The sequence below is a fragment of the Triticum dicoccoides genome, chromosome 7B (genome assembly GCF_002162155.2).
Source record: "Triticum dicoccoides isolate Atlit2015 ecotype Zavitan chromosome 7B, WEW_v2.0, whole genome shotgun sequence".
NCBI lineage: Eukaryota > Viridiplantae > Streptophyta > Magnoliopsida > Poales > Poaceae > Triticum > Triticum dicoccoides.
Window position 1 is genome coordinate 566592398 of NC_041393.1, and position 16584 is coordinate 566608981.

At 44.2% G+C, this 16584-nt stretch overlaps 1 pseudogene; it reads left to right on the forward strand.

Moving 5' to 3' along the window:
• Positions 1-7673: 7673 nt before the first annotated feature.
• On the forward strand, positions 7674-12552 carry LOC119341778 (annotated as a pseudogene).
• The last annotated feature ends 4032 nt before the right edge of the window (positions 12553-16584 follow it).

A 16584-nucleotide genomic window follows, 5' to 3' on the forward strand; every position in this document is an offset into this window, starting at 1 on the left:
TAGGGTTTTGGATAGATGTGTTTTGGAAAAGTGACTGAGGGTTTTTGGAGCAATATCACTGAGCACTTTGAGCAACGACCTCATCAACAATACCTCACCCCCTTTTGATAGTATTGGCTTCCTAAGTGACTCACATTTTTAGTTTACTGGTCCAAGAGTCTTGGGCTAGCCAAATTTGTTCTTCACATTTTGAGGGGTCCACATCCATTAGTTCATACCATGCCAATCATTGGTCTTTTCTGAAATCTATCATCAATGTTTGTTAGATCAATGACATATATGTTATCATTAATGACCAAAACCACCCAGGGATTAGTTGCATTTTCAATCTCTCCTTTTTGGTAATTGATGACAACATATAGATCAAAGCTTCGGCAAAAGATATAATGAATGAAATACATCGTCGCTTTGAGAAGTATGTGATAAGCAAGAGCTCCCCCTAAATTTGTGCATTATTAAAAATTTGCCTTTGAATGCAAATGCACAATCGATTAGGTTCCATGGGTTACTCTTCCATGTCACATACATCTTGGTGGAGCACTCAAAATGATAGGATTGCAATGTAAATGGCACTCATATCAGGTAAGCAAGTGAATGATCATACAAAAGCATATGGAATGAATATCCACGCAAGCATATCATCAAAGTACGATATGATCAAGCACAAAATAACGTAGTCTCATACAAGTATCACACAAAATTATCTCAAAGTAGCACAAACCAGATTGTAGCAAAAAGTCAAAGCAAGGAAAAGCAAAACACTCGCTCACTCGAAGCCTAATGATCTATACAAATTCCCCCCCTTTGGCAACAAGTACCAAAAAAGTTTGAATAAGTATAGAGCTAATCGTCTCTCTAGGCTTGATCTTCGGCAGCTCCTGGTGGTGAAGTCCTCTGGCTTACAGCACCGGTGTGTGCCGATGTCGGAGTCGATATGAGTGCGTCGGCAAATGCCTCGGATGATGTCTGCTGAACTAGAGGAGTGGAGACAACAGGAGCAACTGATGGAGCAATGGAGGGAGTAGCAGTTGGAGCTGAAATTGTGGCTCTGGAAGTGTCTGGCACTACAACTGACTTGGGCATCCTCTGGAACTGAGCACTAGTGGGAAGTACTGGGCTATGGTGTTCATTCTCATCAGTGCTAGCATGCCTTGCCTCATCCACCTCTTTCTTCAGCTTCTCCACTCTGGACTGAACTTCTATCACTTTAATATCCATATCATAAAATTTTGCTTCTATAATCCTCTCAAGGCTCTTCTAGTTCTCTACGAGGCCGGCCAGGCTCCACTTGGTCCTCTGAGTGGCTCGAATGAGGTATTGCATCTAGTCTATCTTGGCTTGAGCACTGGAGCTGAGGGGGCACTGGTTGCTGAAGCCCTTGCAGCCTCTGCACTAGCATGAGTTGCGACCGAAGTAGGATGTGAAGTATCCATGACAATAGTGTTGTCCTCAAACTCTAGCTAAAGTGGCAAATGCTCGCGATCCAATAGAAGGTTCTTGTTTGCACCCTTGGAGTTGATAAGAATCTAAATATGAGGGGCAAATCCACATGATCTCTTCTGATCAGCAGTTGTCCTCTAGATAGTCTCTACAATAAGGTCCATGACTTTGATCTTCTCATGTTGATTAATGTGATGCATCAAATTGATGGAGAGACCTCGAATCATCCTCTCATCACATGTCTTGGGTATCAAGGTATGCCTCATAATAGTGTTGGAGGTAGCAAGTCCTGCCAACAAGAAATAAACCGAGCCAAGTTTATGAGATTCCTTGTACTTCTCTGGTACCTCGGTGTACATGTTGGCCATGGAATTGTGATCCATCTTGGGCTTAGCATAGACATCTATGTCATCTTCATCAGCCTCGGGCACACCAAGCAAAGTGGCCCACTGATGTACACTGGATTAGTACTTGACTCCTTCTGTGATCCAGACAATTCTTCCATTGGGATAAAAGTGAGTTGAAGAGTAGAATTGCATAATCATTTCCTCATTCCATGATGCCAGCTTCTTCCCAATGAATGCATCAAAACCAATGGCCCCTAAGTCCTCATGAACGCGGGGGAAGTTGTCCTCATGAAGGTCAATGTACTCCCAGTCCACCCACTTCATGTCACTCACAATGGGCTTCTTATCAAGGAAAAATGTCTCATATAAATCTTGTTTCTCTTTGGTGTAGAAACAATAGTCAACTGCAGTTCTCCTTCTGAGGGAGTAGGGGTCTGCCTTTCTCCATTTTCTCCATCCCTCGTCCTTTCTCTTCTTCATATTTTCAGCAATAGGGCGAGCATCATTATGCTCTGGCAATCTGGGTCTAAGCTTCATTAGCACTGCGGCTTCTTCTTCTTCCTCTCTCTCAGGAACTATGGCCTTGTTCTCAACAGCAAATATGTTCCTGATTGTCTTCCCTCTTGCCTTAGAAGTAGGTGCGTTAGCACTACAAAAAAAAAAGACACATCCGTGACATTATGGCCCGAACAAATTTTTCTGTCATGGTTATGACACTTCTATGACGATAATTGTGACAAAAACACATATCATCATTGTTGTGGTGGGCTTGGAGATGCTGGAAATGTTGGAGCTTGGAGATGTCGACAGCAAGGTCGACGTCAAACTGCGGGCAGCTGAAGCAGGCGAGGCCATGCAACGCATTGAGGATGGCCTTATAGCGCGCGCGGGGCAGCTGGATCTTGGTGGGGGTCCACGGGAGAATATCAGGTGATACCACCACTTGAGTGCTACCATGATACCAGTTTGAAAATTCTAATTTTACATGTGTGAAAACATTCAAAAAAATTGTGAATGTTCATCACATATGTTTCTACAACCTTTAAAAAATTCAGATCAAAATCCGAAATGCGCAAAGAGAAATCCAGAGTAGCGGGAAGCAACAGGGAGAGGGGGAGGGGGAGGTGCGGGATGAGAGTGAGGCTGGGGAGCAAGGGGAGGAGGCTGGGGCGAAGACGGGGTAGGCGATGCCTTGGGCGGGGAGGAGGAGGGCATGAGCTCGGGGGGAAGGCGCTGCGCCATGCGACATTTGGGGCAGATGAACTCGTTCATGCCGGGGGCCACAGCGAGGACGCCGCGACAGCCGGCGCAGCGCACCTGGACGACCGCGGGGACAGGCGTCGCCGGGGAAGGGGAAGCGCCGCCGCCGGCCATCGCAGGAAGGGGGCAAGGATTTCGGCCATGGAGGTTTTTTTTTTTTTGCTCGCATGAGGGTTTGGTGAAAGAAAATCGGGCAGTGAAGGAGCATGTTGATCTAAAAAAATATGCCGCCCACTCAAACCTCGCAATATGAGCCGTGTGTGTAAGGCCGACCTACGTGCATGGATTTTTGTTTCGACACAGGCTCGCACGACACACGAATTAGGGCATGTATAGAGGTTAATAAGATATTTTTATTCAAGTCTTGCATGTAATTTAGAGATGATAATAAAATATATCTAAAGTGATTATCTTTTAGCTTTTTTTAAATACAACTACCTATTCCTAAAAATATGATGAGACATATTATGCTAAGAGATCATCTCTTAGGCCCTTCCTAGTGTTCTAAGGTGTACTGGTGCTAAGGGTGCCACTTAGAAAAAAATGATGTAGCAAAACAATTAAAAATGAGAGAGAGCGTTACGGGAAATCATCATCAACTAAGCCCTCTCGAGGGTTCGCTTAAGAATTTATAATATTATGGAAATAACATGCAATAAGGTTTGATCCTATTCATGGGGATTCCATAAATATCCCATTTCGAAATCGAAACAATCGAGACTTTTTGGAGATTGAATGCAGTTACTAATTCATGATCTGACATGTACGAAATGAAAACTTCATTCTCAATTCTATGAGAATGTTTATGAAAGCGTTTCATTTGATTCTCTTCAATGGAAGTTTCATTTTTTGATAATGTATCCTAATTTTTGGCCTAATTCTTCTTCTGATGATCGATTTAACCTCTAATAAAAAAGATAGACGTTGATTCTATTTCATCTCTTCAACAAGTTTAGTAACAAGCATAACGGCCCTATTGTTTCGATGAATAGAAGAACCTATAATTAGCTTTTCGGGAAATTTTCAAACGAACAATTTAAGCGAAATCACAGTAGAAGGAAACGATGCTAAGCACGTGAAATCACTAATTAAGGAGTACTCAGGGCGCCACTTGTTGCAACCCGGAAGTTTTTTTAATAAATTTATTTATTTAAAATGTTTTATCTCTTAAATCCTGCATTCAAATCTCGAACCGTTTTCACTGTTGGATTCCTCATGTCGAGATCCTCAAAATTAGATCCCATGTTGATAAGTTTCAATGATATTTTTTTTACCAAAAAACTAGACGAAAAAACTAAGGAGAAGCATGATTTTTTCCTTTCCGAAGAGGCACAATATGCAAATATGTGCCTACACGAGAACAAATATGTGCCTCTCAAGGAACAAATAAAAAAACATGTTTTTCCTTTTTTCCGAGTGGTATGATTGTGGCTCTTGCTAAAGCAAATCCGTGACTCTATAAAAAGTAAATCTGTGTATCTCGTAGAAGGAAAAAAATGGGTATCCCCACTTTTTTGGGAGATCACAAAATCAAATCCGCGCCTCATTGATAAATAAATCTGTGCCTCTCACAAAATAATTTTTTTCGAGAGGCACGACTTGCCTCCACGAGAAGTAAATCTGTGCCTCTCACAGAGAGAAAAAGAAAGAAAGTTTTTTTTCTCTTTTCAAGAGGCACGGTTGTGCCTCTCGCGGAAACAAATCCATACTTCCACCAGAAGTAAATCTAAGCCTTTCGCCAAAGGATTTTTTTTCTTTCCAAGAGGCACGATTGTGCCTCTCACGTAAGAAAATCTATGCCTCCACAAAAATTAAATCTATGCCTCTTGCAGAAAAAAAGACATTTTCGCGTATTTTCTAGATTTTCTGTGCAAAACCTAAAAAAACCCAGGGGAAATCCAAAAAATAAATAAATCTAAAAGCTGAAAAGGTGTACAGAATTTTTTTCCAAACGAAGCGCCCAGAGCGTGACACGTGACGGCGACTCTTGCGGAGGCTTTCGAAGGAGTACTCGCTGATATTTTTTGTGTGTAAAGAGTATTCGCTGATTAGTTGCTCTCCCTTCGGCCTTTCGATCCATATATGAGCCAAAAAAAAAATCTAAAAGCCCACGATACGGGCCGTGTCGTGCCAGGTCCTTTTATGGCCGGGCCAGCTCATATGGCCCTTTCAGGGCCCACTCTGCTAAAGCATTTTGAGCCCATGAGCAGCCAGGTCCATCCGTTTCCGTCTGAATCCCCGTGTGCCACGACCGTACTACTCGCGAGGCGGCGACCGCCGGCGAGAGAGACGAGGGATCCCGACGTCGCCCGGTCGGGAGGCGCGACTCCTCCTCCTACGCCTCGCGCTCGCCGGCGGCACCGCTGCCCTCGACCCTGGCCTTCCCTCCCCCAGTAAGCGCGCACCATTCCGAAGCGTCTACCTACTTCGATTTGGTAGGTTAAAGCATGTGTGTCGCGCCTACTTCGATTTTTGCTTAAGAAGTATGTGGATCCAGGTTCGATTATCTGAAGAAAAAGCTGGGTTCCAGGTTTCGATTTGAAGGGCATTTCGTCTGGGATCTCTTCCTGGTGTTTTCAATGTTTTAGCCATAGCTTTTGAGAGTTCTCCCGCTAAACCTATGCACTTTTAATGCTAAATTGAAAATGACGCTAATAGCCCGCTATTTCCCGTTATAGCGCTAAATTTGGAGGCATTTAGCTCGCTAAGCCGCAATACAACACCATCCTTCTGCATTATTTTTTGTTCTTGTTTATGATATAAATGATGCTTTGACGCGAAGCCAGGTTATTGAATTAGGACACCTGATTGGTGCTCGGGTTTTGATTACGAACATGTGAATATGTTAAGTATATGCAATATATCATATATGACGCCTGATTGTATACTTATTATTTCAATTTTTCATGATTTATGGAAAACGCTAAATAGGGCTTAGCTTCGCTATAGCTCCCCTATAGCTTTTCATAACTTCTGGCCGAGCCGCTGCTAAATGGCATAGCCCGCTATTTAAAACATTGGGTGTTTTCGAGATGGGCAATCAGTTCCTTCAAAAATGATATATGTGTAATCAGTTCCTTCAAGAAACACATGCACCACACTGGGCACAGGCCATGTCATATATCTTTTGGGATAGGGGTGGTGACAAGCATTGGAACCCAGGGCGGTCGCCCGTAGCGTGGATACTTTCTCTTTTAGAAGTTTTTATTGATTTTAGGCTTGGCCCTGGTTGTTTCTTCCTCAGTTTGTCCCATCCCACTTAGAGGCTGCGTCAATGTTTAACATCATTCGCATATCTTCCTCGTGAAGGAATCAGTTATATACCTTTTTTTTTCTTTGTAGAAATCAACCACACATCTCATTATTTGTGTTGGTACATATCGTGTGGATAGATATGTAGGTTTGCTGCCTAAAAAGAGCAGATGTGGTGATGCAATTGGGGCTAGGGTGAGTGTCTGTTGCGGCATTAAGATAGTGATGCAATCGCGGCTACATCTAGTGTTTTTTTGTCTTTTGTGAAGCTATCTTGTACATCGGTGCAATTAGTGCTCATGCATACATCATGTAGGATTGCGTGCTCGCAGCATTGCCAGCCATGCGCCAGATAGCACCACAAGATCAAATTCACCGGCATGCATTAACCCATTGATTATACGAGATGTCGTCACGACACCTGTCCACAGGAGGACTCTTTGTAGTAGAATTCTTGGTATGCATGACAGCATGCCATAAATCAGTGAAACTGTTGCATGTTATAAATAATGAAGCTGGCCAAGAAATTACCTTATTTACCCTTCAGACTTTTTCTTGAGGAATCATCTTAAAGCAACACATCACCATTTGGTTTGTTTTGACATTTGATAGTTGAGACTTGAGACCCTTTAGGGCTTGGAAGTTCTAATTATTGCTACTGAATTATTGATATGTTTGCTAATTAATAGGTGAATGGCCTGCTTGCTTTGTTTCTTTCATATGAACACTAGGTACTGAATAAAGAAAAAAATAGTACTGTGGGCGAGAGCTAGGGAGAACATGCATGTGCCCTACATGCGCCTTAGGTAAATTTGGAGTCATGAACATACTGAGAATACATGTGAACATATACCCATCATTATTACATCGTTCGTCACTAGTCACCAAAAGCAAGCGTGATGATAGAGAACAGATAACATGAAGTCATGATGGGAAGGGTTCACACCTTCTTAGACCATGTACAATGCAATATGCTTAGTAAAACAAACCGTGTTTTTCTTAAGCACCGGTGCTTATTTCTGTGACAGGGGTGCCTAATTAAGCATCTGCTCTCTACAGATAAGCACCGGCTTGCATTGGACATGGTCTTGCATGTTCTTTACATTGGAAACTGAAGAAGCACAAGAGGACAAAATAATGATGTTAACTTGTATTTCTCAAGTAAGTATATCTTGTTCAACCTCCCTGTCCAAATACAGGTCAGCTTTTGAATAAAAACTTAGATGGAGTCTACTTAAATTCTTGTCCTTTTCTGACATCGTCTGGTATATAGTGTGTATCTTTTGCCCTTGGTGAAGGTCTCACGCCAAAAGAAGGTATTAGATCCATATATGGTTAGATCCACCACAAACATTGGCAGACTTCGTTTCCGCCCCATAGGGTCTCACTGACCTGATGGAAAATCTTTCAGTTTTAGTTCTTGATCGAGATCCGGTTTCCCTGTGGACCATCTCCAATACGCTTGCTAGATTCAACTTCAAAGGTGCACACTTCAATCCCAAGCATCTCCATTTCGTATTTTCCCCTTCCTGTCCAAAAAGGAAGTTGTTTTTAGAGGGAGAATGAAAGATAGTAGGTACATCATTTGGATCTGAAAAAATTGCACAAGATTTTGCATATTCATGGGGCTACTATAAAAGGCACGATTTGATATCTGTTGGTGTCTTCTATCCACAGTCACATCTGATTGAATTTCAGATATTTCATATTTCTGCTGTTTGGTGGGGAGTTTGGGTGTACGGCTGTTTGGCTAGAAATTTGGGTGTACATCTGTTTGGCGGGAAGTTTGGGTGTACGGCTGCTTGGCGTGAAGTTTGGGTGTACGGTCGTCTGGTGGGACAATTTATACGTTCTATCCATCAGGATCTGGACCACTAATTAACGGTTGGATGGCTTTCGTGTGTGGATATGGAACACTTCTCATGACGCGAAGCTTGGCGATCTATGGCCCTACATGGCAGTGAACCTGTCCTCGGTATCATGTATAGCTCGTACAACCATCATATATATGTCGAGCATTTCCGTAGATCTATGAAATTTTTAAACAGAAAGGAAACAGATGCAGTTCCCATATAGGATATAGTGTTACTGCGTCACCCTGACCATTAGATTATATAGCATATGTGTGTGTAATATATTCTGTGAACTTCACAGTTTAAACGGAGGCAGCATATGTAGTTCGTAATGGGATATAGCTAGCTGCTAGTTACTGGGCCGCCCTTCCAAGTGCTATTAGATTGCAGAAAGTGTTGGATTATGTGGTCAAATGAGAAAATTCACATACCAAGTAGCTATATTAGACCTTAGAAGATACTCACTTGTTGCAATAGTACGTGCAGGTTGGGATATTAATATAACTATATTTGGACATGATAACACAGTGTTTACTCTCCAAAATTTTGAGTCTAACTTCTACTGTTTTGTAGTTCTTCCATTCCAAACGGTGGAAGAGGCCCTAGATTCCCTTAAAAGGGGGGTTCCTAAAAATGAGGAGCTTGATTTGGTAGTAGCTGAAGTTCATCCTGGCAATGCAGAGATGGACACCTTGGTGCTGTTTCACCACATCCTGAATGAACTTGAAGTGCCTCTCATCAGTAAGCATTTGTATTCAGAGCTGTATTGTTTTAAGAAATTTTCTTCCATCCCAAACTCATTAATCTAGGAGTGTTGTTTCTTGGTTGCAGCTATGTGTGCCTATGATGAGGCAGTCTCTACACGCATGACCCTTGGAACATGCTTCAATGTGGTTAAGCCGTTGGATACTGAAACCGTCAATTTTCTGAGGATGAGAGCACTTCAACACAGGTCTATTAAAAATCACAGGTCTGAAACTGAGGATGAAAAACAAGATGCGTTGAACGCGAATGTCTATTCAGAGAATCTGGGTTGGTTCTTATGGAGCAGTGAGCTCCATGAGAAGTTCTTGCAGGCTGTTGAAGTGCTTGGGGCGTGTAAGGCTATCTGCACTTGGCATAAATTAGTCGTTTGTTATGTTTAACAGCTGAAAAAGCATGACCTTTGAGTGTCTGTTTTCTTTTTGGCTAACAGCTGCTACGGCTCGAAACATTCACCAGTACATGAATGCCAAGGATTTGGATTTGACCATACAGCATGTTGCAAGCCATCTCCAGGTGGGTGATCGATTTAGTTTACCTCAACTGTGGTATTGCCGGTACATAAATAGGCACTATGTACGTTTTTTGTTAAATTTTTTTTGTTTAATAGACGATCATAAGTAGTAGAAGCTGACAACCTATGCATGCTAGTTAGTTTAAACTGACTGAACGTTTGGCATTTGAGCCTTATATTTTTCTTTCATCCTATGCACTTTCCCGAACGAAACCTTTTGTTTTTGCCACTAATTAAGATGATATTGTCATTCTGCTATAGCCTTGAAGTTCGATGGCATGACCATTGTTCTGTCCAGTCATTGGTTCCCACCACTACAGCTGACTATCCCCCTTCCGTGGCCATTGGCTATTGATTGCCACTGCCAACCTAATCCCCCCATGCATGAATATTTGGTAGAGATGGAAGCTACTATGCACTTGCCATTTCTGCACATATATATTGATTAACCAACAGAATGGTTGCAGCATTGCCTAAACTAATCTTGCAGAACCAGCTAATTGCAAGAGATCTGATCACGGTGGTCATCATTACACGATTCCTGAAGTTGCAGGTGTATGCCACCGCTTGGTCATCACCTTTATCACTGTTTTGTACCCTGCACGTTAAGTACCAGTAGCTAGTGCTGCTCGGACAAAGTCACGGTCTCCGAATCTGGCTCGGATTCGGTTTTCTGATTCGGCAAGATTTTGAGGAACACGGTAACTAACGCATGGAGGCTGAGTGACCAAAGAAATTGATGTTACGTGCAGATGAGTCCTTTTACCAACTCATGTGCTCATTAACATACAGTGGTTGGGCAAAAGGGAAAAAGGTAAAAGAGAAACAAACACCTACTGGAATAGCAACAACATAATAATTAAGTTTTTATTATTGTTTTGATCTTAGTGTGAAAAATAAAACATTTCCCTCTGCTATTTATTTTGTGTAAATATAGGTTCTGCATTGTTCAATCAATTGGGTAATTTTCTGTGGCAACAGTGTCTGACTTTACAAATTTTTAAGAACTATGTGCACACTGTTGAACTGTTGAAGAAACAAATAGGAAGAGAACTTTTATTTAATATTTGACCTTTTAATTCATACCCCAGTAAAAGCTCGCACAGTTACTGGGAGGCGCTAAATACAAGGGTCAAGATTCCATTTTAACTGAATAAACTTGGAAGGAAAGAATGTTTCCACCGTGATACTCTACTGTGTGTCCTTTGTTATTTCTTTATTTTCCAGAAGAAAGACATGTACATGGATGTCTCATACCTGCGTCAGTACTCAGTAGTCAGTACTCTCTGTCTCTGCATGCCATGGAGATTAAGTTTTGTATATGGTGCTCTAGATAAGATTTCAAATTTCCAAACCATGCAGCTTCAGGAGTAGATTTTGTTACAGAACCAATCACAATTGGAAAAAAACACTTTATGCATGTTAGCACCGAATTCATAAATAATCAGACTATCCAAAGCATTATTATAACCCAGTTTACCAAATCGACTGATTAATAATTGTTATCACGTTAATGGGAATTTTGTGAACAATGTACTACTTTATAGGTATTTTCTCCTTTATTGGTTAAATTAGGGGCTTATTGACGTAACTTTGGTCTACCCTTAGCTGATGCTAGCAGTAGGGCTTTGGCTTCTTTTTGGCCTTGTTGTGACTGTTTGTGCTTTCTTGGCACTCTCCTCCTAATACAAAACGAAACACGTCCGGGCGCTTGTTTGAGAAAAAAAAACATACTCCACAAGTTTCAAGTTCATCTATTTCAGCGTTGTTATGCTAAAAAGCTAAAATTTCTTCATTACGCTCACTTTCTATATTGTGATGTGTGATCCCTGTCTTGAATGTTCTGTGCTGTATTGTGATGCAGAAACACCGGCTGCGAGCGCAGAGGCAGAGGTTATCTCACGATGAAGAGGGCTATCAACATTATGCCAGCATGAAGGAATTATCTGAGATGATGTCATCAGCATACAAGGCACCCAGTGCTAAACCCAATAATCATTTGGCAACAACCCAGACGCAGTTCACACATGGGGTTGCCTCTTCTATCTGGGACAAGTACCCCGGGATGGTGTGGCCACACATGGAGGGAAGTTCAGTAGCCTCTGCTATGTGGTACAATTACCCCGGAAAGCGGTGGGGACAAGTGGGGGAGAGTTCGGCTGGAGCACGAGTTTCTCAGACTAATGCATGCCCACCTCCAGTTCTGATACATGGTACCAAATCTATCTGGGACTGGTACCAGGAGAGCCTGCAGTACTATAATGAGAGCCTGCCATACAAACGCGAGGTGCTGCCTGTACAGAGCAAAGCACTTGATGGATATGGACGCAAGATTTTCATCAACCTGGAGAGAGAGGAGATCAGTCATACTGAAGCAGCAGGCAAGATTGTCATCAACCTGGAGAGCGATGACATGCAGAAAGACACCAAGGATGACGTGCATGCCGCAGTTACTCCACAGGAAGACACAATGAACGAGGTGCACGCCGCAGTTACTCTGCAGAAAGACACCATGGACGAGGCGCACGCCGCAGTTACTCCACATGAAGTGAACGAGGTGCCTGCTGCAGCCATGGGCGCTGGTTATCTGGTGGATCTAGCAGGCAATGCCCTGCTTGACGGTATAGACAGCTACCACCCCGCCGCAGAGAATGCGCAGTCTGAGCCTTTCAATGACTGGGATTGGGAAGAGGTGGAGAAATTCTTGACGAACCAGATTGAAGGACAGGGGCAGGAGCAGCAAGGCCTTGAACTAGTGGATCTGCTCCAGTTAGACGGCATTTCACTAGAGGAACTGCTCCAGGTAGACGAAGCCTGGAACCAGGCGCTTCAGCAGGCAAACCCGGCAAACGTCGTCGAGGACGAACCCATGGCTGAAGAGCCCGCCGCTGGACATGCCCCGGTGTCTGATCCTGCAAACCAGTCCGTTGTCGCCGACAACATGTTCGGGGTCTGGAGCCCCCAGTTTGCGGGCGACGACTACGGCATGCCGTTCTAGGCCTGCCAGAAGAGGGGCAACTCAAGAACTACTTTTATTTTAGTAACAATAATAAGACTGGTGAAGTATAAGCAATAAAGGTTCCTAGGGAGAAATCCCCAGGAGATATATGGGAGAGCTGCTGATGCTCGGACATGTTACCAGTGCTCTGTGGCATTGGTTAAACCCATTCATTAATCGGTTTCAAGACTTCTACATATTATCTTACTCTGTGATGCATTATGACTTTATATAATTCCATACGTGTGTCAGTTCTATCTAGTCTAGGGTTTTTGTTCTTCGAACAAAGGAGCACCAGGCTTTTTGCCTGGCTTCTTTGATTCAATCCAACAAAAGTTTTTTTTGGGGGGTGGGGGGGGGGGATTTTAGTCCTTGGAATAAATGCTGGATTGCTAAACTTGAAAACTGAGTTTCAAAGGTTGGAGAGGAACACAATCTGGGAGCTGGACACGCTTGATTGGATTGTACCTACTAAATCAACCATCAATGAATAAAATCATGTAAGTTGTTCTGGTCTTCTCCTTTTGGTTCAGACTAACGTGGGGATTATTTGGAGTGGGTCATCGTCATAGATGTAGAGGTAAGCAAAAGCTATACAGCTGATACAAATTTACAGAAAGTTCTGTAAAGTATGCAACGAAAAATAACTGCATGGACCTATAAAAAAGGTAATAAAATAGCTCGCATCTTTTACTGGTTTGTTACTGCAATTGCCACCGTCTTCACGAACAGAAGATCTGCGACCTATCAGTCTGTGCAACGTGCTGTACAAGTTAGTCTCGAAGGTCCTCGCCAACCGTTTGAAAGTGGTTCTACCAGAGTTAATATCAGAGAATCGGAGTGCTTTTGTGCCGGGCCGACTCATCACCGATAATGTGCTGGTAGCTTATGAAATAACACACTTCTTGAGAAACAAGCGGAGTGGTCAGGAGGGCGTCACAGCGATTAAGGCCGATCTGAGCAAAGCGTATGATAGGGTCGGGTGGGATTTCCTCGAAGCAATGATGGGAAAGATGAGCTTTAGTCCAAGACGGATCGGCCTTGTCATGAAATGTGTTCGTACTTTGCGATATCAGATTAAAGTGAATGGTGTCCTGTCTGACCAATTCACACGTGGTCTACGTCAAGGTGACCCCTTGTCACCATACCTGTTTGTTATCTGCGCTGAAGGGCTTTCGGCCTTACTACAGGAAGCTGAGAGGAGGGGACGGATCACGGGAGTCAAGATATGCCAAGCAGCGCCGAGTGTCTCTCATTTGTTCTTTGCTGATGTCTCCATGATTCTGTTGAAGGAAAAACACGAAGAAGCAATGGCGCTCCGAGAGGTCCTTGACTTGTACGAAAATTGTTCCGGACAGTGCATCAACTTGGAGAAATCCGCCCTCATGTTCTCACAAAATATAGAAGCCCAAGCCAAGGACGAGGTCAAGGGGGCACTAGGCATAACGAGCGAGAACTGAAATAATAAGTATCTAGGGCGTCCGGTCCATGTGGGAAGATCTAGGCGGAAGGCTTTTGGTTATATCAAGAAAAACATGTGTGGCCGAGTCCATGGGTGGCAGGAACAGCTACTGGCGAAAACAAGCAAAGAAACACTAGTAAAAGCTGTTGGCCAAGCGATTCCGACCTTTGCGATGTCGTGTTTTGATCTGACCAAAGGTTTTTTGCAAGGAATTGAACTCACTCATGGGCAAATTTTGGTGGCGCCAGCAGGACAAGGAAAGGACGATGCACTGGATAGACTGGGAGACGCTAACCCAAACCAAATCTCGGGGAGGGCTCGGTTTCCGAGACATGCATGACTTCAACATCACTATGTTATCCCGCCAGGGTTGGAGATTTCTGCAGAACCCAGACAGTCTTTGTGCTCGTCTACTAAAGGCCCGCTATTTCTCTGGGTGTTCCATTCTCGAAGCTCAACCAAGAGATGGTATATCCTACTCATGGAGAAGCATTTTGCATGGGCTAGAGCTTGTGAAGGAAGGCTATATATGGCACGTTGGGGACGAAACACAGGTAAAGATCTGGTCTGACTCATGGATCCCGCGAGCATGGTCCAGGGTAGTCATTACACCAAGGGGCCATAATGTAATGACTCATGTTAGTGATTTGATTTGTCCCATCACCGGCAAATGGGACGAGCAGCTTGTGACGGACACGTTCTGGCCAGATGACGCAAGACATATTCTGCAGATACCCCTTCGAGAGGGGATGAGTGATTTCCTGGCCTGGCATTATGATAGCAAAGGCCACCACTCTGTCAGCAGTGCTTATAAGCTATGAGTTCAGCTGAACAAAACAAGGAAACAAGGGGATGTAGGAAACAACGGTACAAACATTGGCAACCTGGAACAGTGTGCTGACCAATCCTGGAAACGTATTTGGAAGCTACCCTACCCACGGAAGATACAAATGTTCACATGGCGCTTGAAGCATGAGTCGCTGGCCTTTCGGACAAATCTGGAGAGGAGAGGGATCAAACTAGAAAGCACTAAGTGCCTGTTTTGCAGCTGTGCGGATGAGGATGGTGCACACTTGTTCATTAAATGCAAATTTGTGAAGGAGGTGTGGTGTGCACTGGATTTGGAGCAGCAGAGTATCGAGCTTGAAGGCATTGGGGGCGTGCATGCAATGCTCGATTTCCTTTGAGGCCTTGATGAAAATGTGCGTGTGAAGATCCTCATGATGTGGTGGCATTGGTGGAACAACAGAAACAAATTGCGGGAGGGAGAGGTGCCGGTGACCACTGATGAGGTGACAAGACGGGTGATATGCAACTCTATAGAGTACTTGCAGATATTCAAGGCCAAGAAGAGAGGACAGGAGGAGACCAAGTGGCAACCACCGCGTGAGGGCATGCTCAAAGCAAACATTGGTGGGGCATATAGACCTGGAGATGATTTTGTAACCTGGGGCGTGGTCATACGAGATGAGGCGGGGGATGTTGTCCAAGCACGGGCAGGCAGGACCAACCATGTGGCCGATCCGTTTGGCGCCGAGGTCACGGCTATGTCAGACGCCATCAATATGGCGGTGGATTTGGGGGCGATCCGATTGGTCCTCGAGACGGATTCCAAGCTGCTACAAGAAGCTTTGGATTTCAAGAAAGTGGACTCCACACCCTACGCGGCAATCATCGAGGACTCCAAACTTCAGCTTAAACTGCGGTTTTCGCACATAGATGTAGGGCTATGCCGGCGTCAAGCTAATACTGTAGCACATGAGTTAGCCCAGATTGGGCGTGTCTGTTCTTCTAGTGAGTCTAAAACTTGGAACTGTCATGTACCGCCCCAAGTGGCGCTTTGTGTTGCGGGTGACATGCCCGTGCACCGTTAAGTTATAAAGCTATTCTTTTCCTCAAAAAAGAAGATCTGCTCTTGGACTTTGCAGGGCTGCTAATTTGCTGACTTTGCAAAACATCAGTTCTGAATTTAGCCGCACATTTACCTGGGACAATTTGTCAGATGCTGATACATGTCCTTTTAAGGGCATGTATAATGGGGGCGCTTAGGCCCGATGCTAGGGTTCAATTCCTGTCTGTTTTGGTCTAATCCCATCCGATTTTGGGATTCTCGCTAGCATCGATGCCAGCCTAGTCGTCGGGCGCCTCCTTCCTTTTTCTGTCCTATGTACGAAAAAAAATCTGCTTGTTAGCACTCAAATAGGCGCCCATGCGTTGGCCCTTCAGACTCTTATATGGACGCAATCTCCAAAATTAATTGTTTATATTATATAAGCGCCCGTACAGGAGTCTCTCCATTGTAGATGCCCTAATGAGTTTGCATGCCGTGCTGGTTTAGGCACTGATGCAGGTGAGCTCTTCACCTCGGGTGTGAACTCATTCAAACTTAGTGAACCAAAAGTTTTCACTCGCAGCGATGAAGTAGACTTGTGGCTAATAACATCCCTAACTTGATGAGGGTTACGCGCCGGGCCGCAATCCCTACGCTTTTACTCTAGACCAGAGTAAAACTAGGGAGCTACCACACTGCACAAGGCCCCGTGTCACCTCCCCGCAGGCGACTCGGGCGCTCCAACCCTCGCCCTTCCCTCCACTCCCCCTCCCATCCGCCGCCACCGGCGAGCGCCGCAGGGCAAAGCCCTCGCGGTGCTGGTGGCGGCGGGATCTGTCTCGCCCTCTTCTGGTGTGTGTGTGTG